General features: G+C 43.5%; 1 protein-coding gene across 6 annotated transcripts in view; it reads right to left on the bottom strand.

Moving 5' to 3' along the window:
• The window catches only part of DAB1 (DAB adaptor protein 1), a 285116-nt gene that overhangs the window by 154972 nt on the left and 103023 nt on the right, over positions 1–27121 (bottom strand). For 2 of the 6 annotated variants that reach the window (XM_054165127.1, XM_054165126.1), the window contains exon 2: positions 12079–12189. The exons of the other annotated variants lie outside the window; for them this stretch is intronic. The gene's annotated coding sequence lies outside the window, so the exon portion shown is untranslated. The remainder of the gene's footprint in view (positions 1–12078; positions 12190–27121) is intronic. 6 annotated transcript variants of the gene reach the window in all.

Here is a 27121-nt window from a genome sequence, read left to right as displayed (position 1 = left end):
AAAAAAGAAAAAAAAGGTCCTAATGCCCAAAAGCAAATATGACAGGAAATGTACTCTATAATTTAATAAAGGGCTATGGACCTTGGATTTTCAGGAACAGAAGTTCCTGAGCCAACGCAAGAGAAGATTGACAGCAGTAAAAAAAGACGCATGTATCCAGGTCAAACAAAAAGGCACACGGAGCTCTGTCATCAGCAGAGTGCAACTAAATCCAACCAGACACAGAACTCAGACTTGATTAATGTGAACTGACTAAAATAAATTCCATTTTATACAGGGGAAAACATATTCTGATTACAGGCCAGTGGCGCTCCCAAGTTCTAAATGTAGGTATCGTTAGGGCTAGGTGAACCAGTAAGTGAACTAATCTGAATTTTATCCATATCAAAGATTTGTACTGTCCACAAATTCACTTCTCAGATATAAACCATGGATGCACTCATTATTTCATACACCTTTTGGATACCCCCCAGTCGTTAATTAAAATCTCTGCAGAACCAAAGTATGCCTCAACAACTCCGGCTGGGTTTTTAAATGCTGTGCAATGGCACCACACTGAAAGAAATAAATTATTTAGGCTCCAGTACCTGAACAGAAGTTCCTGGCACACAAGAAACCAAGCCATATTTTAGAGATGCAGCACAGATGCCCTTGTTTACAAGCTTGTTTCTGCAAAGCACTAAGCTAGCTTGATGATCAGGTGAACACGAGAATACATGCTGAAGACCAAACTTCCAGTGATGCCCTAGATTTCAATGACTACACAAATGAGATTAAAGACAAAAAGAGGGATTTCTGGATCACAGAATCACAGAATGTTAGGGATTGGAAGGGCACCCCGAAAGATCACCCAGTCCAACCCCGCTGCCAAAGCAGGATCACCTCAGACAGGTCACACAGGAACATATCCAGGTGAGTTTGGAATGTCTCCACAGAATACAACTCCACAACCTCTCTGGGCAGCTGTTCCAGGGCTCTGGCACCCTCACAGGGAAAGTTTTCCCTGCTGTTCCTGTGGAACCTCCTCTGCTTCAGCTTGCACCCATTGCCCCTTGTCCTACTACTGGACATCACTAAGCAGAGCCTGGCTCTGTCCTTCTCACACTGCCCTGCACACCTTTATCAACATGAATGAGGTCACCCCTCAGGCTACTCTGTTCCAAGCCAAAGAGCCCCAGCTCCCTCAGCCTGTCCTCATCAGGGAGATGTTCCACTGCCTTCAGCATCTTTATGGCTCTGTGCTGGATTCTTTCAAGCAGCTTCCTGAGGTCCTTCTTGAACTGAGGGGCCCAGAACTAGACACAATAAATGCACCCTCAACAGGGCAGAGTAGAGAGGAAGGAGAACCTCTCTCAACCTGGATGCAGCAAAGCTCTAAAGCATTTTTATATACTGCCTTTGATCAGAGTTTCAACAAGAGAGAGCACTCAAGACTGTCAAACGAGTGATGTTCAATACAGCAAAGAAAACCAATTCAAATACAAGTCCAGTGTTGATCTACCTTGTACACTGCTCTCCTGAAACACCTCCAAAAATGCCCATTATATTCAGGGATAACATAACCTAATCTGAAGTCAAGACCATGCTGTCTTGAAAACCAGATGTTTAAAACCAAAAGGTGAAGACTATCTAATCCAATTAAAATGAGAGGGAATTTAGGAATGTAGAATTTAATTACTCTGCTTGGAAGGTAGCCAGGACCATTGAGTCAAGCACCCATGCCCTTGTGAAGGAGCCATGGGAACTCAAATGACTACCAGTGGTCAGGGCCTCAGCTCTTCTTCTCCTTTGAGCAGAGCACCCTTGGCAGGCACCTGCCTTCTAGCTAAGCCCCCAGGTAAGACCTCCTGCTTCTGAATGACAGCATTCCCAGCAGCTCCTTGAGAGCTTCCTCATGATGCCCAGCATCAGGCATGCCTGGCCTTGCCCAGCTTGTGTAATGAAACAGGCTCTCAGTACAATATGGTGAGGCTATAGATGATGTTCAATTAAAGTCATTCAGATAAACACACATTCAATGAAGTCATTGCCTGTGTTGTCACTTTAACATTCTGGTTTGTTTGGGGTTTGTTTTTTTTTTTCAGTTCCACAGACTAAATAGCAAGCAGCCAAAATATTAGTTCTGGAAGAAGTGTGCTGTTTGTGTTACCCACTCCAGTTAATTAATGAAAATAATGACAGAGTTACAAAAAATCAGAGATGATTAAGAACTTGAAGACCATCCTACCCATTTAACTGCCAAGGAAGATTTGTTCTTAACAGCACATTCTTCTACTCTTCATCAAATCTGTTTAATCACACCAGCAGCAAGATTCACATCTCCTTCCTTTGGAGATGTTCATACATCCAGACTGAGTTGGAGGAAGAAGTGAAATCCAAACAGAGGTCCTGCCAACCTCATATCATTATTCTGAGTTAACTGCTAGGAGATTACCTTGAGCAATTACTCTCATTCCTTACTGCACACACACTCCCAATACCTGTAATCCTCACATAGCTCAACTCTATCAGCATTAAGCCAATCTATCCCCTTCAGGTAAGATCTAACAGTAAAATCACATACCACTGGGTTTATAACCCAGGCTATTACAGTTCCCATTATTAAATATTGCTTATTATTTTGTACTTAAGGAGTCAGGGGGATGTGATTTTATTGCTTGCAAATCATTCTTACATTAGTCTTACGCTGTTATAACCTCACTCTGCTTTTCCAGATAAGCTTTTTGCTTTCTGCATATTTAAATAGTAACTCTAATTATCCCTACTTGATTGCCCTCCTCTTGCAAAGCCTTTCCACAGTTATCAACTGCAGTGAATTTTTCACCCTACTTGGATCTTTAAAAGCCCAAGATACATCAAATCATTTAATTTTAGTAAGAGTATAGAGGTGTTTCTTGTTTTGGAAAAACATGCAAGCTGGGCTCCATCTTCAGACAGATTTTTTTCCCTAAAACATGGCAAGGGCAGATTACTGATTATCAGAGAATCACATCATGTTAGGAGTTGCCAGCCTATTCCAGAGACTCACCACCCTTGTACTGAAGAATGTCTTCCCAAGATCCAGTCTAACCCTACTCTTCCTCAGCTTCAAACTATTGCCCCTTGTCCTGTTGCTAGACACCCTGATGAAAAGTCCCTCTCCAGCCTTCCTGTAGGATCCCTTCAGGTACTGGAAAGCAGCTCTAAGGTCCCCCCAAGCTTTTCTTCTCTAGGCTGAACAATGCCAGCTCCCTCAGCCTATCCTCACAGCAGAGGTGTTTATGTGGAAAGAAATGTTACTGTGTGACAGCATCCCTAGCTTTGCATTCTGTTATCTTCCATCTGGACAGGGTTCAGTTCAGCATTTCTTTACTGATGTGATTGGCTCTGTATCAGCAATTTGAATTTTGATGCACGTGTGTAATAACACAGAGGACAGAAGGGCAAACACAGGTGTACCACAACCATATTGCACTGTCTTCTTGGACTCAGCTTGCAAGCTGCATTCTTTCAACACCTACTCCTGCAAAAGTTACTTCAGCAAGATGTGATAAGAGTCTGGCAGAAATGACTGTCTCTCAAGCAAGAATTTGGCAGAGGACTGGAAAGGAAAACAGGGGGTCCAGTTGCAACTGTGACTTTTCAGATCTGTTTGTGACAAAGCAGCATCAAAAAGTGAATGGAAAGACAAAGCAGTCTTGAGGCCCTGAAGGCTCACAGAGAGACTCTATTGTTGTAAGTAATGCACTATTTGATCAAATCAACCAACCACACAAAGACACCACAGCCCATCTTTGAACCAAAGACTTTCTCTAGGAAATGTGACAGCTAAGGAAGAAAACTTCACTCCTGCCTTCTTGGTTCCTTTCCACAAATTATACACCACAGAAGAGTGGTGGTACTCAAGAAGACAACAAAGCACCACAGTCACTCCTGAAGCAGCTGGTTCTATACAAGCTCTGGCAAGCCAATCAGCAGGGCTGACATGAGAAAACGAACCAACTGGCAATGAAATTCTGCAGAATACGCTGAGAAGCAGCATGATTGAAGAAGTCAAGACTGTTTGCCACTTCAGTTTCTGTCCTAGTTTAGAGCCACAAGCTACCCAGGGCAAAAGGACAGAAAAGATATCCTTCCCAAGGAGGAAAATAAAAATGCTCTGCACTGGATTGAACGTTTAAATGGAAATTCTGTGTACAAATATATACAAAAGGCAGTCAGGTAAAAGGAATACATTCAAACACTAGGCTCAGTTCTTCACCTGGGCCCATCAGGCCAAAGCCTTCCAAAAACCTCCACTACATTCCACTCAGCCTCAGCAGACCCAAGAGCAGCCAAACTGTGCTCTCCCCACTAGACCCAGGCTTACTGCAGGCTTCAACAGGACCAGTGGTGTAGCTGGAAATTCACTGCCAGCCAAGGCCAAGAGAAAACCTCTCCCCCACAAACCATAAAGACAACAGCACACACATCCCAAGATGGAAAAAAGAGTGAATATTGGCTGTACATTCCCTTAAATAGAGAATTACAGAAAAATGGAATAGAATAACAGATTACAATATTCTGGGACAAACTGCCTGTCCCCCTGGAACTCTCTAGCCTCTGGAGGACTTTTCTTTATGGCTATAAAAATTAACTCTTGATATCCCTTAACCTACAACAGTTTCCCTGTAAGGAGGCTAGCTCAAAATCTTGTAATTGTCCAAGATGATGACAAAGGGGTCATGAGGGCAAGTGCAGAACACCTGCAGTAGAGCCTCTGGTTCAAACAGACTAGAAAGGATATCAGTCTATGTTCCAGGCAGGGGTTTATTTTCCTTCTCTTCAGACTGATGACTTGGAAAGGCACACATGCCCTGAGACCTGCAGCAGAGATGTCCCATTGTGATTTATGCTTTACTCTGCTATAATGCTACAGCTCTGATAAGAACAGGAGCAAGAGGATCGATTCTGCCCTGCTGGGTCCACCCACAAGAACTGAGCCTGCGCTGGAGTCAGCACCACAAGGTCAGAGATGATTTCTCATCAGAGCTGAACGGCTTGGAAGCATTGCAAGGAGAATAACTGAGACAGATACACAGTGACCTTCACAAAACTCTTCACAAAGTTGACCGTGACTTAAGAGAAAGTTATATTGGTAACAACTGTACTGGCAGGCTGCACATCTTCTCAAAGCAAATACTTCATCTTAAGAAAAGTCTTTACATCACTTTTTTTTTTTCCAGCAAGATGTAGCATTCTTAGCAGGACTGACATGTAGAATCACACAATCATAGAATGGTCCAAACTGGAAGGGACCTCCAAAGGTCATCCAGTCCAACCTCCTTGCAGTCAGCAGGGACATCACCAACTAGATCAGGCTGCCCAGGACCTTGTCAAGCCTCACCTTGAGTATCTCCAGGGATGGGGCCTCAACCACCTCCCTGGGCAACCTCTTCCAGTGTTCCAGCACCCTCATAGTAAAGAGCTTCTTCCTGATATCCAATCTGAATCTGCCCTTCTCTAGTTTGAAGCCATTGCCCCATGTCCTGTCACTGCAGGCCCTTGCAAACAGTCTTTCTCCAGCCTTTCTGTAGCCCACTTCAGGTACTGGAAGGCTGCTATTAGGTTTCCCCAAAGCCTCCTCTTCTCCAGGCTGAACAACCCCAGCTCCCTCATCCTATCCTTGTAGCGGAGGTGGTCCAACTGATATCACTAGAGCATAAGCAAACAAAACTGAGGATAATCAGCCTTTCAGCAGCCAAATAACCCTCTGTCAGTCTATTGAATACCAAAACATGAAAATACCCAAAATATTACTGGAAGAGCAGCTGGGTTTGAAGCTCCATAAGCAATGCCCAGATTTTTTTTTTTCATGTGAAGCAATCTGATTCTATTTTTAGCCATTAAAGAACATTTGGATTAACAGATTGAAAAGGTCCACTCATGGCTTTGTATCTATGGAACTGTTACAAATGCTCCCACCTGCTGCCCATACAACCAACCAAATCAGGGCAGAAATTCCAGTTACATACTCTGCAAAATGTTTTTAAATCATCATTATCACCTTGGATTTCATCTTTTTTAGTTATGAGTCCAAAGTTGTCTCCTGAGTGACATTTCCATAGAAACTGAGTACCAAGCATGAACAAACTCCCAAGTTATAGATTCATAGAATGATTTGGGTTGGAAGGAACCTTAAAGATCATCCATTTGGAACCCCCCTGCCATGGGCAGGGACACCTCTCAACTAGACTTGGATGGTCAAGGCTTCAGCCAAGCTGACCTTGAACACATCCAAGGAGGGGGCCATCCACAACCTCCCTTGGTAACCTGTTCAACCCTAACTGTAAAGAATTACTTTCTCATATCCAGTGTAAACCTCCTCTCCTCAGGCTTCAATGCATTCCCTCTCATCATTTCACTACAAGTCCTTGTAAAAAAAGGCCCTTCTTGGCTTTCTTGTAGATCCCTTCAGGCACTGGAAGGCTGCTATAATTCTTCTGTTTCTTTAAAAACACCCTGATGTCATTCACCTGGACTACTGCTTCCAGCTCTGGAGCCCTCAACACAGGAAGGACATGGACCCGAGAGAGAGGATCCAGAGGAGGGTTGGAACACCTCTGCTACGTGGACAAGCTGAGGGAGCTGGGGTTGTTCAGCCTGGAGGAGAGAAGGCTCCAGGGAGACCTAATAGCAGCCTTCTAGTACCTGAAGGGAGCTAAAAGAAGGCTGCAAAGAGACTGTTTCCAAAGTGCTAGGATGAGGGGCAATGGTTTGAAATCAGAAAAGAGGAGATTTAGACTGGATGTTAGGAACAAGCTCTGCACCATGAGGGTGCTGGCACACTGCAACAGGTTGCCCACGAAGGTAGCTGAGGCCCCATCCCTGGAGATACTCAAGATGAGGCTCAACAAGGCTCTGAGCAACCTGATTCTAGGATTCTATGAAATTAAATTTAAATTAAGCTTAAAGCAAAGCCTTTGAATGCCACCATAATAATTCAGGCAGCAGTTTCAAGACAGGAAGGGGAAACCAGACTGTGTATATACTATGGTTCAAAATAGATTTCTCATGTCAAATGGCATAGGGTTTTCCCCCCCCCTTTTTTTTTTTCTTTTTATTTCCATTAAGGAGTTATTTTAAGTCTCCTGCTGAATATATTTGCATGCCTAATGAAACTTCTTCAGTGGTTCTTTTTGAATTACTATCTATACTTTCCCCCTGCATACACTATTAGTGGACACACGTATACAAATCCACACACAAATGTATGCACTCATGCACACAACATTCAGGCAAAAAGAACTAATGGAAGTTTTTTGACTGGATGCTACCCCCTGTAAATCTGCTAAATGTGAACAGTGCTCACGGCTGGGTTCATTAACTAAAAGTGTTGCTGTTGTCTGCACAATTCATGTTGCTCAGAGAGGAATGGATGACATGGAAAATGCTCATTTACAGGCTCAGTTCTTTTCCATTTACCATCAGGGTCTCTCTCCACCAAGAAATTCAGTGGCCACTTACTACAGTTCTCATGGAATAACATGAGCTGTGATCTCACTCAACACCTGAAGACAAAACTCTGCAGGCAGTCTTCTCCAAGAAAAAGAGAAGAGAAAAGAGGTGGGGAGGGAGGGGAATTGAATAAGCTCCAAACACACTTCCTGATATGTTGTCATGGAAAAATGGCAACCTAAAAGCCACAGTCCACCATAGAATTGTTAGGGTTGAAAGGGACCTCAAGGATCACCTAGTTCCAACCCCCCTGCCATAGGCAGGGACAACTCACACTACATCAGGTTGCTCACAGCCACATCCAGCCAGGCCTTAATCTCTAGGGATGAGGCTTCCACCACCTCCCCGGGCAACCTGTACAAGTGTCTCATCTCCCTCATGGGGAAGAACTTCTTCCTTACATCCAATCTGAATTTCTAGTTTTGCTCCATTCCCCCCAGTCCTATCACTACCTGACACCCTAAATAAAAATGACTGACAACCATCCCATCTTCCAGGAGAAGCAGCACTACATTTAAGAGTAGCAGCTAACGTCCTCGTAGACAACTTTTTGCACATTTCAGCTGCTCATCACAGTTTTGTTCTTCAGCCCTTTTCCTAAAATCCACATCCACTCACATCCAGTCTGAGAGCTACTCTTAACTCCCACACCATGCCCAGAATTTCACTTTATCAATCAAGTTTGGGCTTCATGTCTCCATTGTAGGTTGATGCAGCACTTTATGAACAGATACAATTAAGATATTAACTTCAAAACCACCTTATTTCCCCAGACTAAAACACTAGCACAAGTACAGCCATCACTCATTCCCTAAAACATTCCAGGCCTTCACTGTACTGTAGCAGTACCAGCAGTCTCTTTAGAAATATCATAGACTCATAGAATATATCTGTTTGGAAGAAACCTCCAAGCTCATCCAGTCCAACCCTTGCCCCTGCACTGAAGGGCCAACACTCAACCATGTTGCTATGTGCCATGCTCACACACTGCTTGAACACCCCCGGGGATGGTGGCTCCAGCACTGTCCTAGGCAGACCATTCCAATGTCTGAGAACCCTTTCAGTGAAGAAATATTTCCTAACATCCAGTCTGAACCTCCCCCGGTGCAGCTTGGAACCACTTCCTCTGGTCCTGTTGTATCATAGACTCATAGAATAGTTTGGGTTGGAATGGACCTTTAAAGGCCATCTAGTCCAGTCCCTCTGCAATAAGCAGGGACATCTTCAACTAGAGCAGATTGCTCAAAACCCCATCCAACCTGACTTGCAGTGTTTCCAGGGATGGGCTTTCTACCTCGTCTCCTGGGAAACCTGTGCCAGTGTTTAATTACCCTCCTTGTAAAAAAACCTAACACCCTACTACTTCAGGGACCATAAGTATGAGTTGCTTGCTGCTACAATGAATTATACTTACAAGCACTTTCATTATTTATGTCTTTAAAATTTCTGAGCAGGTTCATCAGCAGCTTTGTTTCCCTGCCTCACCACCTCCCTGCCAGCAGAGCTCTCTACCCCTTGATGTACAAACTGGTTTAGCTTCAAAGATCTGTTCTATACATAGCAACTTAACACCTTTAAATTCTTTTCTGTAACCTCTGTGTTAGTTTATCAGAGCAGTCATTAAGCCTGAGCACTTTGAAGCTGATGGGTACATCTAAGCTAGGCCACTTTGAGCTAATTGTGTTCAATTTAACATTCTCCAAGCACTGGCAGTCCTCATTCAAGCCAAGTGTGAAAGTTTTTAAATTAGCTTTCACAGTTTGATTCACAGACAGCAAATGCAAAATGGCACAGGATTAATTCCCTACCCCCACCACCCCACCCCCCAGCAACAAAATAGCCCGAAGGCTGTTTTAGTTCATTTGCTTTAACTATTAGGGAAGATTCACGGCACAGAGAATGCTCCAACAGAGACAAAAGCTCCAGAGGACTTTCAAAGCTTAATATTGCCCCCATTAATTAAAGCCCCATATGTTTGTGCAGCCTTTCCACTTTGTCACTAGATGTCTATTGCTTAACAGGTGAACATATCGATACATTTTCCTCATTTTTATGACAGAACACATTTTTAACACTTTATAATACAGTCTGGTATTGGACTGTAAATTAGGCTTAGACAGAAGTCCACATTTTCCATGGGGAAGCACAACTCCTGACTTCACATTTAATGTGACAATGTCTCTGTAAATTGGTTTGCCTCCAATTGTCAAGACACAAAAGGGAAGCCAGAATATTGAATTAATAAAATCATAGAATGGCTCAGGTTGGAAAGGACCTTAGAGATCATCTACTCCAACCTCCCTACCATGGGCAGGGACATTCCTCAACTAGACTTGGTTGTTCAAGGCCTCATCCAAACTGGCCTTGAACTCCCCCAGGGAGGAGGCTTCCACAACCTCCCTGGGCAGCCTGTTCCAGACTTTCACCACCTTCATGCTGAAGAATAGATATAGTGCTTAGGGACATGGTTTAGTGGTAGTGGCTTAGCAGTAGTAGTGGGACTGTGAGCTTGAGGCAAGTTTTGATGATCTCAAAGGTCTCTTACAACCTCAGGAGTTCTATGATTCTGTGACTAGATGGTCTATAAATTTATGTGTATACATATTAAAAGTTTAGCCTTTAACTAGCAATCTGTAACTGAGAAAAAAAGCATTGGTTAAACCAACTGCTACCAACCAAAGAGTTAACATGCAAATCCTTGCTCAGTTTAATGTAGTTTCTGATCTTTAATAACATGGAACAAAGCACTTCTAAACAGCTATGGTGGGGCAACCAAGCCAAGCTAATTTACACAGCAACCTGGATCTGTCCCGGTGTATAGTTCCCTCTTTCACTCCATTACATCACATTTGCCAGCAACTATATAGCACTAATGGGTGCATAAAACCATTCTGCACCTGTTGATTGCCAGGGCATCTGTGCAAACAATGAAATGGGAAGAAGTGAAACAAGGAACCCTACTGTCAGAAATAAACCAAAATCAATACAAATCAAACTTAAGCACTTGGCATGAACAACTGGCTTCCTGCCTTCTTGCTAAGTATAAATGGTATCAAGGCATGGTTTTAGCCTAATACGACCTAACAGTATTTAAACAAATCAGTTTGTATCCTACCCAACAGAATTTGTTGCACTTAACTGTCCCAATGCAAAACAAAGTCAATCTTCAAGTGGCAAACACTCAAGATGAATGAATGTGCTGAGTTTCAGAAAGTTAGGTTTTCTTTCAATGAACTACAAAGCTACTTTTCTGTTTTCTCACTAGATTCAGTGCTGGTTTATTCTGATGGCTCAGGGAGAATTACCAGTCCTGGCAGAAAACCTTCAGTTCTGCTTTGTCTTGCTCCTATTTCCAAGATCACAGAATCACAGAACTGTTAAGGCTGGAAGGGACCTCAAGGATCATCTAGTTCCAACCCCTCTGCCATGGGCAGGGACACCTCACACTACAGCAGGTTGCTCACAGCCACATCCAGCCTGGCCTTCAAAACCTCCATAGATGAGGCTTCCACCACCTCCCTGGGCAACCTGTGCCAGTGTCTCACCACCCTCATGGGGAAGAACTTCTTCCTAACATCCAATCTCAATCTACCCATTTCTGGTTTGTTTTTGTTTTTTTCCATTCCCCCCAGTCCTATCACTCCCTGACACCCTCAAAAGTCCCTCCCCAGCTTTTTTGTAGCCCCCGTGAGATACTGGAAGGCCACAAGAAGGTCTCCTCGGAAGCCTTCTCTTCTCCAGTCTTTCTCATAGGAGAGGAGCTCCAGCCCTCTGATCATCCTCGTGGCCCTTCTCTGGACACGTTCCAGCGTGTCAACCAGTGCAAAGCAACAGCACAAACCCAAGAAGTGGAATTTCCATGAGATGTTACACTTGCATGAGTAGCTGTTACTGCCAGCTGCAGCAAGCAGGAGATCAATTTACTCACTGTACAAACTTTAGAGAGCCTGATCTCAAAGTGAAAGCAGCCTTATCATTACCTGCTTGTTTCCCTTTCAGAAAGCCACCTCCCCTTACCCTCTTTAAGTATCTACTAAGGCTTTATTTTGTATTGCAGTTCATCTTGAAAATTAATCATCATAAATTTAAAAACATTTCCTTGCAAATCTGTCAGGTTTGCAGTGCTATTTCATTTATTACAAGACCACATGACACATCAGAGCTCTGTATTTGAACATGACATATTTTCACTTTGTTTTGATACCACATTGGAAAATTGTTCCTATCAATCTTTCTCCGGAGCCAAAACTTAACTGTCTTGTTCACTGAAACATTAAATGCCAAGTCACACAGATGAATAAAAGCATTTGCAAGATGCAAACATTTGCAAAAGTTTCCTGTTGAAAGGGTCTGGTAGAAAAGAAGCCAGAAAAGCAAACTTGTGGCCACAATCAGCTTTGGCCATCAGGTGACACAGGAAGTTGAAAGATTTGATAAAGAACCTGATCTTTTAAGTAGAATTTTGGAAGTGTTTACAGTTCTCATTCCCAGAAAGTATTACAGCTTCTACCCATTTGCCAAACTCAGCTTATGCATTGCTTAAGGCCCATGATTTCCTGCACTGCTTGAGGAGTGAAAAACCCAATCAGGCCACATACTTACATTCCCCATAAGGCATCATTTGCTCTCTAAACAGTGGCAGCAAACAGGCACATCCAGTACTGTATTACTTTCTTCTCATTCATGACGATTTCACAGACAGGTTCTTTGATTCTGAAAAAAGAAGCATTTTCCAGGTTCTAAGGACAGAGGTACCCCAACCAATCCATCATGCTTTGTGTGCTAATGATAGACTCATGCATAAGAGGCACCAGAAGCAGTCAGAGGCAGCAGGCATGAAAAGGAGTGAATCAACTGTCAAGGGTTGTGATCTGAAGGACTGGAGGGCTGTGATTAGAATTTTCAATCAGGACTTCCACAATTCATCATGTTACATGGGAAGGGGGGGGACATATTTCTTCATCAGCTCTTCCTGCCATTGGTATAGCAAGTTCTATGGCATTAAAAAAAGGAAATCTTAATGTCTTACACTGATAAGCAGGTATCCTTCAGGAAGTGAAATGATTTTTCTGGGACTGCATAGCTACTACTTTTTGTCTGCACACTCACAACTGAAACAAGATTATTTGCTGATGAAAAAGAAAATGCAGCTCTTCCTCTCTCCCCTCTTGTAAAGTGCTCTTACAGACACCAGAGTAAGGAGTAGCCCTGAAAACCTTTGTCTGTTGTCTTGAGGGATAAGAAAAGGAATAAAACCCACCAGAAATCCTTCATCAGAATCTGTTAACACACTCTGTGACACTCCAGAAAATAAAAAGGCAGAGCTTTTCACAAGGAAAATACGCTCTCAACCTGGATTAAACCACCTGCAGCACTTGACAGACAGCATCTAGTCACAGTTTTGAAACACAAGAAGGACCAGCAAGCTGACTGGGGGCAGAAACCCAGAGTTATCAAACACATGGTCTGATTTTGCTTTCCTTGCAGTATTTGTTTGTTTTGGAATTACCTCTACTGAGTCACCAAAGAAAAAGCCAATCCCACAACTCCACAGCCTCAAACAGGACTTGGGGCTGGGCTGCTTCTGTAAGCTCTGCCACAGCCTCCATAGATGGACCACGAGGTGGTCACAAAAGCTCTTCAAATATTTTACTGCTTCTTTCCTCCCTTTCCTCACCTATGAAACGTAGTAAAGCTGTCTCTGAACAGGAATTCTGCAAGAACTCATTCACAAAGGGGGTCGTTGCCTCAGAGAACAAGCCCTCAAAAAAAGCCCCAAAAAACATCCAGCAATTTGGCACTGGGTGGTGGTGGCTTGGAGGAAGTGCCAGAGGGCAGGAGTTGGTCTTTCCCTGTCAATGTCACTGCAGAGCCTTTGTCTCCAACCCCAGATCCAAGTGACAGCCCAGGCAGATCAGACATTTATTGAAATATATGAATGAAGCACTATCTTAAAAGTCAATTTTCATGTTCAGCTATGAATAATGAACAGTAAAGATACTTCTTATTTGCATAATTAATGTTTCAGTTATTGATATTCCTTCAGAGGGTCAACAGCCTTTTTTCTCCAAGTTAATTAATTAATAAAGCAACTCCTTTTATGTAGGTAATTGTAATCACTTCAACACACAAAGGCATGGTAAAATATCTGCCCTTTTTCCTCTTTTTTTCTTTCATGTTGCAACCCTGGTGACACAATTTGCATAAATGTAAACACTGAATGGGTTCATTTAACTCCTGACTTAAAAATAAAGACATCCTTTAAAACTAACAGGAAAGAACTCCATAACTTAGGGACATCCATGGCAATATGGGCAAGGCTACCTTTTGTCCTTACACCACAACTACCAGATTTTCCTTAATGCAACACTCAGCTTCCAGACAATAAACTGCTAATGGTTCAAATCTGTCCTCTCTCTGAAGATTGCTCTGGGGAGACAGAATAATGTAGGAAAGAATTGATATTTATGGGAAAACAAATACAAACTACAACACTCTTAGCAAGCAGAAAGCTTCCTGTGCTCAAGATTTTACAGGCAATACAGAACTTCTTTTTCCACTAAGAATTCCACAAGCAAATCCCACAAGCAAGACACCTGATCCTACAAAACCCTGTCACAGAAAGACTACTGCCAATGGTGTTACTCAAGTGAGGTGAGGTGGTTGTTTTGCTCAGTAGCCACAGCTTACATGCATCATAGAAACACAAGATCATAAAATGGTTTGGGTTGGAAGGGACCTTAAAAGATCATCTAGTTCCAACCCTCCTGCCATGGGAGAGAACTGAGAAGGGATTTAATAAATGTTTATAAAAGTATGTCAAGAGGGAGGGGACAGGCTCTGCTCATTTGCACCCTGTGATAGGACAAAGGGCAATGGACATAAACTACAGCACAGGAGGTTCCACCTCAACACTTCAACCTTCACTGCAAGGGTCCCAGAGCACTGGAACAGGCTGCCCAGAGAGATTGTGGAATCTTCTTCTCTGGAGACTTTCAAGCTCCATCTGGATGCCTTCCTGTGTGACCCGAGCTGGATTCTATGGTCTTGCTCTGGCAGGGGGGTTCCCACAGAGGGAAAAGGGTTCTAGGAAGGGAGTTGGCATGTCTCATTGACAGGGCTTTAAACGAGATTTGAAGGGGGAAGGGGCTGAAACCAATCCCCCTAGACCAGAGACTGGGGGTGGTAGGCTGGAGTCAGGGGTGAAACCAGCTGAAGTGCATGCACACTAACGCACGAAGCACGGGCAACAAACAAGAGGAGCTGGAAGCCTCGTTACAGCAGGAAAGTTATGATGTAGTTGCCATCAGAGAAACCTGGTGGCATGATTCACACGACTGGAGCACTGTAATTGATGGCTACAGGCTCTTCAGGAGAGACAGGTGAGGGAAGAAGGGGTGGAGGGGTGGCCCTGTACATCAGGGAAGCATGCTGGACACCATGGAACTAGAGATTAAGGATGATCAAGTTGAGTGCCTGTGGGTGAGAACTAGAGAGAAGGACAACAAGGCTGACATCCTGGTTGGAGTCTGCTATAGACCACCCAACCAGGATGAAGAGATTGATGAATTATTCTATAGGCAGGTAGAGACTGTCTCAAGATCACCAGACCTTGTTCTTATGGGTGACTTTAACCTGCCAGGTATCTGCTGGGAACTTGACACAGAAGAAAGGAGGCAGTCTAGAAGGTTCTTAGACTGTATGGAGGATAGCTTCTTATCCCAGCTGCTAGGTGAGCCTACCAGGGGTAAGGCTTTGCTTGACCTTCTTTTTACAAACAGAGAAGGGCTGGTGGGAGATGGGGTGGTTGGAGGCTCTCTGGGGTGCAGTGACCATGAAATGATTGAGTTTTCAATATGCAGTCAAGCTAAGAGGGGCAGCAACAAAACCTCCACTCTGGACTTCTGGAGGGTGGACTTCAGGTTACTCAAAGAACTCACTCAGAAGGTACCTTGGGAAACAGCCCTTAAAAACCAAGGGGTCCAGGAGGGCTGGACCTGCTTCAAGGAAGAACTCTTGAAGGCACAGGAACAGGCTGTGCCAATGTGCCGGAAGATGAGCCGCCGGGGCAGACGGCCAGCCTGGATGGGCAATGAGCTTCTGAATGGATTAAGGGGAAAAAAGAGGGTGTATCATCTTTGGAAAAAAAGGAGAGGTAACCCATGGAATGTTTAAGGATGTTGCTAGGTCATGTAGGAAAAAATTAGAGAGGCAAAAGCCCATCTAGAGTTTAGACTGGCCACTGCTGTGAAGGACCACAAAAAAAGCTTTTATAAATATATTAATGGCAAGAGGAGGGGCAAGGACAACCTCCACTCCCTAGTGGACATGGAGGGGAATATAATAACAAAAGATGAGGAAAAGGCAGAGGTACTCAACGTCTTCTTTGCCACACCTTGAGTCCTGTGTCCAGTTCTGGGCCACTCCATTCAAGAAAGATGTTGAGATGCTGGAATGTGTCCAGAGAAGAGCAACAAAGCTGGAGAGGGGTCTGGAGCACAGCCCTCCTCACAAGGAGAGCCTGAGGGAGCTGGGTTTGTGTAGCCTGGAGAAGAGGAGGCTCAGGGGAGACCTTATTGCTGTCTACAACTCCCTGAAGGGAGGTTGTAGCCAGGTGGAGGTTGTCTCTTCTCCCAGGCAAGCAGAGACAGAACAAGAGGATACAGCCTCAAGCTGCACCAGGGGAGGTTTAGGTTGGATGTGAGGAAGAAGTTCTTCAAAGAAAGAGAAATTGGCCATTGGAATGGGCTGCCCAGGGAGGTGGTGGAGTCACCATCCCTGGAGGGTAAGAAGAGACTGGATGAGGCACTTAGTGCCATGGTTTAGTTGATTAGATGGTATTGGGTGATAGGTTGGACTCGATCTTGAAGGTCTTTTCCAACCTGGTTAATTCTGTATTCTGTACCTCCTGAGGTCCCTTCCAACCCCTAACATCCTGTGATCCTGTGACCTCTGCTAGCCCAGGTTGCTCAAGGTTTCATCCAACCTGGACTTGAACATGTCCAGGGAAGGGGCATCCACAACCTCCCTGGGCAACCAGTGTCTCACCACCCTCACTATGAAGAATTTCATTCTATTCTCCAGTCTACATCTCTCCTCTTCCAGCTTTAAGCCATTGACTCATCCTATCACTACCAGCCCCTGTTAAAAGTCCCTTCTCTGTAGGTCCCCTTCAGGTATCTTCAGGTACTGCAATAAGGTCTCCCCAGCACCTTTTCCTCTGCAGACTGAATATGTATATATGCATTGCATTGAAAAACATCTTCTAATATGATGAAGAACTCAACCTGCAAAGCTCTACTGAACACACTGCTTGAAGACAACATTAAGCTAAGAGGTTCCCCTCCCGCTTTCAAGACAGTACTGAGTGACCAGGCTCAGCACAACATGTAAAAATCACATGGCCTGTCTGTGATCTGTCATCTCACACGACAGTTACTACAGCTTCTTGCCTGTGAATTTCATCCATAATCCAAAATGCTAGTGCAAAAACTGGTTTAGTGGCCTCTTTCATCACGTCTCTGCTTGATTCAGAAGCATGCATACTAGGATTACCATTTTTATCACAAGTAATATTTTTAAACCACCGCCAACTCCCACTCAGCCCATTTCTGACCCTCTCTACCTGCAATCATCACACTTTCCTGCCAAACAAGCGCCTTTGCGGAAGGGTTTCAGGCTGCCCTCCTAAAGCAGTGCCACAGTTCTCCAAAGTTAAATCTCTGTTGTACAAATTCCACCTCAAATACAGCTTTTATGGTGCTATTTAATGAAAGGAAGGGATAGAAGATGTCAGTATCTGAGTACTGACACCACTGACTAGCTGGTAACCAGAGTCACATCATTCTGGTATTTCCCCAGCAGAGCACTGCTACTGTCTCTACTATCAAGCATTCTAAAACATAATTTGAGGGGGTTTTTTCCCCTCTTTTATACACTGCCTGGCACCACTGGGAGAAACTGAAAGGAAGGAGTGCCCCAATCCACCTCCTCAATTCTGGGGAATGGGATTGCAATATAGATAATAAATGCTATTATTTGTATTATGCACTCATCTGCACCCTATCAGCTGCTAAAACCTTGCAGATATTCCAGATACAATCAGGAAGCATTTCAACCCATTTTCAGACTGCAAACCTCAAATCTGATCTCCATCCAAGAGATTATAACAAAATGTGAAATAACCCCAATATTGAAAGTCATTTCACAGAAAATGGAAATAGATACTGTAGGGAAAAAAAACCCACATTCCAGACGTGCAAAACCTCTCTTTTATGTAATCCTTACCCATAATCTTCCAGGGGACTATCTGATCTCTCGCTCAGCAAGCAGCCCTCACCGTATTTTTACCCACTGCAGATCTTTCTTAGCCAGCAGTTGGTTGTGTATTCAACTGGTCCTTCTAGCAAATGGTATTCAAAACGTGTCTGAGTAAGGAATGCAGCCACTAAGTAGATTATGAATAAAACACTCAGGTCTTCTTTTCTGTATTTCTCAGTAATTACTCACAGCCAAGGAGCATAATAGAGATCTGCTTCTTCAGTGTCTCACTTCTAAAGGATCAATGTGGTGCGAACACAGGCACTACAGGACTTAATAGCAAGTTCTAACTGCTTCTTACAAAACAAGAATCTCCTCGACAGCTTTCTCCCAAGCACTGAGGAGAGCTAAATAGCTGCTATTAGTGTATATTTGTGTCTTTGTGTCAAAATCATACTTAATAAGCACAAAGGACCTACAATGGGACAGATGCAAGGGAAGATACACGTGAAATTCTAGATTAACAAAGCTCTGCTAAATCAAGTTAGCAATTTAATCTCCAGGGATAACAATCTGGCTTGCAGTGGTGGGCTAAATAATGCAGTTCCACACATTAAGAATAGATCTGTATTCAGACTGAATGGACTGTTAGCTCAGAAAAAAAACCGATAGGAGGGAAAAGGAATGCTAAAGTAGCTCAGTTTCCTGCCCACAGCACATTTTCTCATCTCCACCATCCTCCAAACCTATCATGAGCATACATCTATCACCGTATCCGGCACATCTCCTGCAAAAGAGATCTCAAAATCTGTGTCTTAATGGGTGTTAGCAAAAGAAATACCAATTCATCTGGATGCAGCACATACAACGTGCATAAACCATCCAGAAATCAGTATCATGAGGAAGTGAAATGGGGCTTCTCCTTTGCCATCCAGCTGCAGCACTAGTAAGGGCTGGTTTTATCATCTCATCCTGCAGATGCCTTCACTTCCCCGGAGTGCATTCAGCAGCAAGCCTGGAAATTTCTCCTCTGACCAAGAGGCAAATCACCTCTTCTCTCTCTGTAGCTGCAGATTCAGCCATGCAGTTTTCCATCAGACAGCGTCAAGTTTCTCTATTGTCAGCAATGAAAGCTTCTTCGTGGAGTAGTTCTATTTCTTTTCTTTATGTAGCCATGTTTTCATCAAACTTTAGTGCATACATTTATAAAACTCTTTGAAAACCTCAGGATTTAGGTTAGGCAAAAGAATAAGAAATGTAAGCTAGGCTGTAGCAGGCTTTCTAGGGAATACCCTCCTAAAGCAATTTCTTGATAGGTAAGGTATCTTTCTTGCTGTAAAAGCAATGATTGTTGAGCACAAGTTTTCAGTGGGCTCTAGAGGTTTAAAGTCTTAGAAAGACCTCATTTCATTCAAAACTATCTGCTTGCTTCCTCTGGATTTTATTTCTCTGGTGGAATACAGAGCTGGGGAAGAAAAGTGATGATATACCATTAGCAGAAAAACTTGGTCTGAATTTTATGCATCTTATAAGTACCATCTAATGCTGCCTGGTTTGCTACAGAACATTTACTATCTAGAAATGGTATTTCTTTTTTTCCAACTTAAAAACAGTATTTTCAGGTAAGGAAAAAAAAATAATTATAGTATTGTTACCGAAGTTCAGCCAAAGGAGGGAGAGAAATGCAAAATGACATGGTTTCTATTCCATCAAAGTGGCCCATGAAAACTTCAATGCAGCTGCTGCTATCTCAAGCACACCTATGTATACTTTGAAAGCAGAGATATAATGAGCCATCAATGCTTTTACCCCTATTTTTTTTTTGGCTTTGAGTTATACTTTGTACTCCCAAAAGGATCCATTCTCACAAACATTCAAACCACCTACGCTGTTCCAAAGACCTGAGAGTCATTTGGTAGCCAAGTGGCATTCCGGCTTACACGTCCTGCAGTATCAGCATCCTGAATTCATGGATTCACAGAATGGTTTTGGGCTGGAAGTGACCTTGAAAGATCATCTAGTTCCAACCCCCCTGCCATGGGCAGGTACACTTTCCATAGACCCCATCCAACCTGGCCTTGAACACCTCTAGGAAGGGGACATCGACAACCTCTCCCTGAGCAACCTGTTCCAGTGTCTCACCACTCTCACTATAAAGATTTTCTTCCCAATCTCCAGTCTAAATCTGCCCTCTTCCATCTTAAAGCCATTCCTCCTCATCCTGTCACTACAGCCCTTGTTAGAAGTCCCTTCCCAGCTCTCCTTTGACCCCCTTCAGTCCTCAGATGTTATCTGAGGTGTTATGTGAGTACTAATTTATTTGGAAGCTGTACAGGAGCAGTTTTGCCCGTCAGAATGAAGACAGGTAAGAACTCTGCAGCTGCAATATACCAACTAGGCAGACAACAAAGAATTACTAACACCTTGTGGTTTAATTCTTCAGATCGCTTCTTTTGTGATGAAAACCCTCTTAAGTGAAAGGATTCCAGACCAGCCTTTGTGCTGCCTTTTCAGGATATGCTGAACATCACAAGCCACAAAGAGACTGTGTGCAGTGTGGATGACTGAGACACACTCCAATGGCTTTTTTCCTTCCTCAAGAACCGTTTCAACTTGAACTCTGCAGTTTAACTGATGACTATTCAGTGCATCAGGTACATAAAAAAAAAAAAAGAGAAAAAGCACCATTGTCATTTCCTTTACACTCCTCCTCAAAGAAATAAATCAGTATCTTGACTGACTGAAACACTGAACTGCCAGTCATTTTGCTTTTGTCCCTTCGCTGCTTCGCGCCAGCCCTCGCAAACTCGCGGAGATGCAGCACAGTGATTAAATCCTTACATGGAGCACTGAGAGCAGTAACTAAGTGAGCAGTCACAAACACATCAAGCAGTTCTTCATAATTCAGTGAAACACACTGCCTGGATTTGTGTGTGTCTTCGAAAGCCAAAGTTCCTGCAGTGCTTTTTCACTAATGCAATAGGCCACACCTTGAGTCCTGTGTCCAGTTCTGGGCCCCTCAGTTTAAGAAAGATGTTGAGTTGCTGGAAGGTGTCCAGAGAAGGGCAACAAAGCTGGGGAGGGGTCTGGAGCACAGCCCTGTGAGGAGAAGCTGAGGGAGCTGGGGTTGTTTAGCCTGGAGAAGAGGAAGCTCAGGGGAGACCTTCTTGCTCTCTACAACTACCTGAAGGGAGGTTGTAGCCAGGTGGGGGTTGGTCTCTTCTCCCAGGCAACCAGAGACAGAACAAGAGGACACAGTCTCAAGCTGCACCAGGGGAGGTTTAGGCTGGATGTGAGGAAGAAATTCTTCAAAGAAAGAGAGATTGGCCATTGGAATGGGCTGCCCGGGGAGGTGGTGGAGTCACCATCCCTGGAAGCGTTTAAAATAAGACACGATGAGGCACTTAGTGCCATGGTTCATTTGATTAGATGGTGCTGGCTGATAGATTGGATTGGATGATCTTAAAAGTCTTTTCCAACCTGGTTAATTCTGTGATTCGGTAACATTACCACTTAATGGTGGAGAGCACAGGAGAGCAATATATGGCCTACAAGTAAGAGCAGAAGACCAAGGCTTAACAACACAAGTTTATCTTCCTTATGAATTACCTAGGCAATGCTTTTATTTGATGAGATTCATTGTTTCCAGATCTGCAAATTACTTCCTGAATCTCTTAACTATAATGGGAGAAATGTACTTCTCAGTCCTACTCCCTGTTAAAAAACAAACCCAAACCAACCAACCCCACAATAAATCAGTCTAAGCAGGTGAGCCTCAGCTGGCAACAGGACTAAGGTATTTCAAGCATGCAGTCACTGGCTCCCTATAACACTAAAAAGGACTTCTTTTGGAGGGTGAAAGTACAGAGATGAAAGGATTTTAGTGTAAATTATACAATGATAGTACAGTTCTGGAGTATTACCATGCACGTGAGGGATTATTAAAGATCAGGTAGGATTTTTCTAGCCTTACTTCAGACACCTCCAGGGAAACAAATTCTGCAACACTCCATAGGAGATAAAGAACAACCTGGGTAGATATAATTCCATGAACTACAAGCTTTCTTTGTCACTCAGATACCTTAAAGTGCGTAACACTTCTATCACACAGTCCTTGCATTTCATAATCTTTTGAAGGATGACATTCCACTCATTGACCTAGTATTTGCATCCCTTGAAACCTACTCTCTGCATCTCTTGAGTTCCCTAGTGAGGGCCCCAAAAGATTAATATTATTATTTTTATTCATACATCTTCCTCCTCCAAAATTCCAACACCACTTCCCAAATTCATTTACCTAAGCAAAAAGCTTCAGACATATAGAACTAGAACAAGAAAGCTGGGGAGGGACTCTTTAGGGTGTCAAGTATAGGACTAGGGGGAATGGAAAAAAAACTGGAAATGGGTAGATTCAGATTGGATGTTAGGAAGAAGTTCTTCCCCATGAGGGTGGTGACACATTGGAACAGGTTGTCCAGGGAGGTGGTAGAAGCCCCATCCCTGGAGGTTTTTAAGGCAAGGCTGGATGTGGCTGTGAGCAACGTGCTCTAATGTGAGGTGTCCCTGCCCATGGCGGGGGGGTTGGAACTAGATGATCCTTGAGGTCCCTCCCAACCCTAACAATTCTATGATTCTAACTACTAAAGCCACCACAATTTTCCTGAATCCAAAGGACAAGAGGTGGAGGCATTTTTATACACCCCTGGAAAGCGTAGTCAGCAGTCAATACTGGTATTATGTGGCAGAAGATACACTTACTGTATCCTTGCTAGATACATACTGATTGGTATGAAAACTCTAATAAAGCACCACAGAGTAGTTTGGTAGAACTGTGAAACAAATACAAAAGGCAAAGCATCTGAATCTGCCCAAGAGCTGTGACTCCATGTGCTGCATTCCTTCTCCTTCAGAAGCTCTCAATCACCCCTCAAGTGAAACAATTTTTCACAGAATCGCAATTAGGGAATTATTTGGGCTGAAAGAAGCATTGCAGATCACTGAGTCCAGCCCTTAACCCAGCACTGCCAGGTCACCACTAAACCATGTCCCTCAGCACCACATCTCCATGGTTTTCAAATCCCTCCAGGGATGGGGACTCCACCATTGCCTTGCCCAACCCTTTTGGGGGAGAAATGCTTCTTTATGTAAATATCAAAAGTAAAATGTATAGAAAGCACTTCAGAGATCAGCCTTGAAACTGCCACCCCAGCCTGAAAAGTGACAACACTTGGCTTGGAGAAGACATGTTCCAAAGTCCTCACATTTCACACCCTCTTCTCAGCACAGCCCAAACAGCAGCGTAGTTTAAATTCTGCTCTCCGTGGTCAACAGGAGTCAACAGGACTCTTGGTATCAATGTCCCTTTGCACTCTACCTCACAAAAGTCATCAGCCACACAAATGATGAGGGGGCAGAAGCACCTCTGCTACAAGGGCAGGCTGAGGGAGCTGGGGCTGTTCCCCCTGGAGAAGAGAAGGCTCCAGGGAGACCCAAAAGCAGCCTTTCAGTACCTGAAGAGGACTACACAAAGGCTGCAGAGAGACTGTTTGCAAAGGCTTGCAGTGAGAGGACAAGAGGCAGTGGTTTGAAACTAGAGAGGAGAAGATACAGATTGGACGTTAGGAATAATTTCTGCACCATGAGAGTGCTGGAACACTGTAACAGGTTGCCCATGGAGGTAGTTGAGGCCCCATCCCTGGAGATATTCAAGGTCAGGCTCAACATAGCTCTGAGCAATCTGATCTAGTGGAGGATGTCCCTGCCCAGTGGAGGGGGATTGGACTAAATAACCTTAGGAGGTCCCCTCCAACCCAAACTATTCTATGATTCTATTAAATATTGCCTATCACATGTGCTGTCTTCTTGTGGTTGACTAAAACAACCAGAGACAGAACACCTTAACGAGTACACAACACACTTCCAACTCCCTCTTACATCTTTGATCTCAGGGTCAGACATGCTACTGAAAAGCTCAAGCAATTAATTTATGATGCTGCTATGAGCAGAAACATTGCTAAATAATTCCCTTTAAATAAGTTACCTATGTAAATGTTCTCTCCTCAAAGCTAGGGCAGGAAGCACCACCTATGATTACAGTTTCCTGGCACTTCCCACTGTAAGAACCTCCTTTCAGTTGCTTGCAACTTTGCCAGATTTTTAACTGTTGAGGCTACAGTTTTACATGTCAAAGGGGTCTGCCTGAGGGTGATTTTCAGGACATGAAGGAAGCGGAATGAACTGGATCACATCCAAGATTTCAACTGTAGGAAAACATTGTGTTTTGACCATGTTAAGTAATCATCCTGAATGTACATTTCAAAGGCTTTCTGGGTTTAGAAACTGGGAGTAAGATTTGGCCTTTCTGCCATGGATCTGTTTTTCTCCTAAGAAAAGCCAACAGAAACCAACCAACCGAAAAACCAAACCCAGACAACCAAAAATCTCCAACCCAAAACTCCCTAAACCAAAAAGTTACATCGTATTTTACATGCCCAGTGACTCTTCCTTCATACTAAAATCCCTCTACACTATCACCCCACCTTCCAGCCTCCAGAAGGAACTAGGCTGTGCATGTACATCCCTACAAACACTGTCCTGGAAAAAGAGACATTCCTGTAGTTACTTCTCTGAACTGAAATGGCATGAAACAGTGGACCTGTTTCAAGAAGAGGTTCATCTTTCTGTTAAAGCACCCAGAGAGCTGCTGGGTTTGAAGGTGGAAGGTACAAGAATCAGGCCAGAAAAGACAGGAATATACTTCAATTCAAGGTCTTGTACCACTAGAAGCAGAAAGAGAAGAATTTGTGACTGCTTTTTAATAATGAAGGACTTGGGAGGTCTAGCCTGGGAGTCAAGAGGCAAAAATGGCTTCAGGAGAAGAGGAGAATTGGAATGGAATGGAATGGAATGGAATGGAATGGAATGGAATGGAATGGACCGGACCAGGTTGGAAGAGACCTTCAAGATCATTGTGTCCAACCCATCATCCAACACCATCTAATCAACCAAACCTGTGGCACCAAGCACCCTATCAAGTCTCCTGCTAAACACCTCCAGTGATGACGACTCCACCACCTCCCCCAGGCAGCCCATTCCAATGGGCAATCACTCTCTCAATTAGAGTGGATGGAGAGAGTAACTCATTTGTGAGAGGTGCTGTGTCCAGATAAGGAGCCAGGAGGAAAGGAGAGCTAACTCATGGTACTGGGACTAAGAACAGATGTGAAGAATATGCATCTCATTTGCCTTTATTGGCAAAAAGACTGGAAAGAGACTGTTTACAAAGGTCTGTAGTGATAGGATGAGGGGCAATGGTTTGAAATGAGAGGAGACTTAGGTAGGAAGTTAGGATGAAGTTCTTCACCATGAGGGTGGTGGAGCACTGGAACAGATTGCCCAGGGAGTTAGTTGAGTCCCCATCTTTGCAGATATTCAAGGTCAGGCTCAACATGGCTCTGAGCAACTTGATCTAGTGGAGGATGTCCCTACTGCCTGCAGGGGGGTTGGACTAAATGACCTCTGGAGATCCCTTCCAACCCAAACCAATCTATGATTCTATTTAGTGACAAAGAACATAGCAGAAACTGCTGCCACAGCCACTCACTTAAACTTGATGCTGTAACCCTGTCTGTAGGAAGGACCAAAAAATCTGGTCTTGATCTCATATGGATCTCAGCACAATGGGACCTGAGGTTCCTCCCCTGAACAAAACAGGAGTTGCATTTTATTTACTATGTTAAAAGCAAGATAATCCCAGCATTCCTCCTGTACCTTTTATTGAATATTGCAAGCTGAATTAGTTCAAATACTTCATTTCACTAGACAAATTTTCCAAGAAGACATAAATTAAGGCATATGGTTCATAATATTTTCACTTCCTTTCCCTCTAACCCATTTCACTAGTTTTACACTTCATCAATTTAAGTGGTATTGCTAATATGTAACATTTAAACTCTGTCACCAGAGTTAAAAAATGGAAATGTCTAATTAGGAAGCTCTGAAGGCCATTTCAGAAAGCAGCGCTATATTTCCTACCTACCTCCAGCCCACGACAGTGCTGCAGTTGGAAGCAAATGTGGCGCTTGCAGGCCTACAGCTTTCATCACAGAGGAAGAGCTTTTTCACTGCTCACTTGGGTACAGGGGAAAATGGAATCCCCAGGGTACAGAATCCTCGTGTGTAAGATTTACAGCTACATAACAACAGCATAAAAGTATCAAACTGGAGCATGAGGACGTCTCTTTTACCACAGCGTAAAACCAAAGGCAACTCACATTTTTCTCTGTTAAGCCTAACACATTCCTACACACACCTGACTCAACAGCAATATAGGAAGATAACCTACTGGCAGGAAAAGCATCTCTGAGAGACACCAGAAGAGTTAACTACTAACACTAGTTAGTTGTGATGGACTTCCTTCCCTTCTAAAAGGTATCCTTTGGCATGTGAGACTGGAGGTGGGAGGGTCAGTAACACCAGGTTTGGGGTGTCAGAACTCAAGGCTTTCATTTCTGAAGTATGGTACTTTGTTATGAAGCCACAAAACAGAGCCCATTAGTAATTCCTACTCTTACAAAAAGCTTTTATGCAACTTATGTAATAGATATATTACATACATAATAGAAGGGTCTTTTTTACAAGCTTTAGAAAGCCTTTGAGGAAGCAGAAAGAACAAATATCCTCAATTCATTCAGACCAAACAGCTGCATACCTCAACCAGACTTCTACACTCAGAAGCATCCAGCTGTCCTGTCCCTAGTTCAGTACTCCATGGATTAGTCAGCTCTTTTCCCTGCTGCAGTAGTCTGATTTACATAGTTTACAAAGTTTGTGCTCCTCAGAATGAGTTCTGATTTACACAGTTTGTGCTCCTCAGAATGAGTGACCATAACTCCTCTAGCTCCAGAGCTCTTTCCAAAGCTCAGCAGACACGCTGAGCTGCCCCACCACCACTAAGAGGTTTCCCCTCTCCCATCACTGCAGGGAGATGTGTTAGGAATCATTACAAGTTATCACTGGCACCTCCCCAACCCATTGCCCCAGCATTTCTCATTTAAAGAAAATCTATTTTTAAAAGGCTGCAAGGCACTGCAGCCTCCAATGTCTACTTCTCAAGCTTTTATGACAACAGGAAAAAATATATGCAATAGATGAATATTTAGAAGCACTTTACTCTTTTTCTTACATCATCCTTATAAATTGCTCTCCTCTTAATTAGTGATTTGAACTCAACATCATAGAAACAGTACCAAAAAAAATACATTGTTCTCTGTATTGCTCTGTAACCTATATGCTTCTGCTAAAAGCTTCTCTTGAAAGCATCATTATTAACCGCCAAGCATTGGAACTGCTCCTCCAGGCATCATCCACCACAGTTTCCAGAGAG

Source organism: Dryobates pubescens, chromosome 11, assembly GCF_014839835.1.
Source record: "Dryobates pubescens isolate bDryPub1 chromosome 11, bDryPub1.pri, whole genome shotgun sequence".
Lineage (NCBI taxonomy): Eukaryota > Metazoa > Chordata > Aves > Piciformes > Picidae > Dryobates > Dryobates pubescens.
Note: the sequence above shows the minus strand (reverse complement) of the source record. Positions and strands in the feature narration are given on the sequence as shown.